Source organism: Phyllobates terribilis, unplaced genomic scaffold (genome assembly GCF_046119375.1).
Source record: "Phyllobates terribilis strain yellow unplaced genomic scaffold, ASM4611937v1 Scaffold_2608__1_contigs__length_119276, whole genome shotgun sequence".
Taxonomy (NCBI): Eukaryota; Metazoa; Chordata; class Amphibia; order Anura; family Dendrobatidae; genus Phyllobates; species Phyllobates terribilis.
The window spans coordinates 7501-10000 of NW_027365365.1; positions in this window are offsets into that span (position 1 = coordinate 7501).

The window sequence follows — 2500 nt, forward strand, 5'->3', positions numbered from 1 at the left end:
CAATTTTGTGAAAACTTCCACAAAATGAGGTTCTAGTATGTTAGAGGGCATCCCAGGAGGGCTCCAAAAGTGTGGGTAAAATATATATCCCACAGGGGGAAAATTGAAAAAAAGTTGAAAAAAAAAATTTTTGGGGACTTAGAAAATTTTTCAACTTTTGTCAGACTTCCAGACAGGGGAGCGTGTCAGTGCGCGCATCCGATTTCAGTTCCAGAGCGATTCGCGCGATGAGTCCTTGATACTTAGTCGTTTTTGGCAAAATTTCTGACTTTTTGAAAATTTCACAATTTTGTGAAAACTTCCACAAAATGAGGTTCTAGTATGTTAGAGGGCATCCCAGGAGGGCTCCAAAAGTGTGGGTAAAATATATATCCCACAGGGGGAAAATTGAAAAAAAGTTGAAAAAAAAAATTTTTGGGGACTTAGAAAATTTTTCAACTTGTGTCAGACTTCCAGAGAGGGGAGCATGTCAGTGCGCGCATCCGATTTCAGTTCCAGAGCGATTCGCGCGATGAGTCCTTGATACTTAGTCGTTTTCAGAAGTCACAATTTTGACTTCCAGGACCCGCAAAACGTTTGTAAATTGAGCCCGCTCCCCAGTTCCAAGCGTTTTGAGGTGTCCCCGGTTGCAGTAATGCAGCCTGCCCACTAGATGTCGCAAAAGAGACAAAAAGTGAAAAAGAACCAGAATGAGGAAATTCCAGGGAGCCGAATCCGCCTGACAGTTCCAGGCGATCGGGCACTTTTTTGCATGCGTCCCTAAAGTGGGTATAGGGTGACACTCCATGCAAAGACCCAGTTTTGCACACCACCGGCAGAATATATGAGAGAGAGGTACCTCTCAGCCCCGACACATTTCGACTCATTTAAGCTGGTTTTCACCTCCGTAGGCCTGGGTATGCGTTTTGGCTATGAGTCCCTGTTCGGCTGGAGGTCTGCACCTTGGCTGAACCCAGGCTTCCGCAGCTGCGTGGGGGGACTTTTGCCGGTCGCCTATCCCAAGTCAGAGAGGTGTTCCTGGGTTGAAGTGAGCCTGGCCAGACCCCCCCGCGGGCCCTGGTTCTCCACATGGGGGCGCCGTCAAGGCTAAAATCTGGATTTTTAGGCCGAGGAGAGGCTCCATGAGGGCGGATGCTTTTGTGGCTTCGACCCCAGTGCTGTTCCACATCCAGTACCCCCCCGCAAGGGCGCCTGTACCCGAGTCGCGCTTCCAGGACTCGTGGGCACGTATCTCCCGACGACAGGGGTTTGCAGCCTCCGTACTTGGGCAAGTCCCTACATGCACCCCTGCTCTTCCTCCGATCGATCTGGCGCAGCGCTCCCGGGTGGGGAGGTGGCGCCGCTCGCTCGGCCCGGGCTTTGGAGCCCGCGCTGGCTTAAGGTGAGCGGTCCCCTTCCTCCTCTACCCCTGGGCTTCCGACACCTATCTTTGGGCGCGCATGCCGGCCTCGCCTCCCGTCTGCGGAGGTGGCCGAGCCGTGGGGAGTTTGACCCGAACCGAGCGAAGGCAGTGGTCCGACGACCCGTACGGGCGAACGGCGGGGCGCCCACCCAGCCAGGCGTGGGGGCCCGTCGTCCGAATCGCTCCCTGTGCGGGGAAGCACAGCGATCTTCTCCGAGGGCGGCCCTTTTCTTCCAGATGCGTACCCGGCCAGCGGAGGCTCGCGCTGCCCCTCGTGTCCGAAAGGGCGGCCTCCGCGGCGGTGGCGACAGCGGCGGCGGTGGGTGGCCTCTCCGCGCCACTGCCGAGCTTCGCGATTTCCAGTCTTTTCCCGAGCCCCTACGTCAGTGGGGAGGACGACAGAGGTGTGGAGGCAGGCGAAGGGGGTTCTCACCGTGCGGTGTGCCCCAGCCCGACCGTTGCCTTCCCCCTCGACCCTCGTCCTCCCAGGCGGCTCGGCCAGGGAGCAGGAGAGAGAGCGAGAGAGGGAGAGCGGAAACCCCAGAGCCAAGGGGTTAGATGGAGAACGGGAGAAGGAACGAGGGCCAAGAGGTAGGGAGTACGGTGAAAGGCCGACCTGGGATCCCCCTGCGCTCCCGCCCTGGGCGGGGAGCAGCCCTGGGAAGAAAAGCCGCTCGGGCATCCCTTTGAGGTTACGGGCGCGAGCGGGAAGAGGGACTACGCTGGAGGGCGACGCCGACACGGCCAGGCCGACGACCACCCACGTGACCTCAGCGTCGCCGGGTTAGTGCCAGAGCCGCGGCGGACCCCGACGGCCAGCCCCCCTCTCCCAATCCTCGTGCCTGTCCGCCGGTGGGTCGAGGACCCCCCGCGGCGGAGGCAGGTCTAAGCCAGACGGTGGCGCCGCATAGGCCCACCCCCGCACGCCATCTCCCTGAGCGACCCTGTGTGTCGTCTTGGGTGCGGTTGGTGAGACGGGGGCGGCCGTGGCATCCTCCGGAGGCCAGTCACCTCGCCCTCCCCGTGCAAGGGGTGTTTTCCAGACGCCTGCCGCTTCGGGACCATGCACCGCACAGTGAGCCGCTCCTCCCGCACATG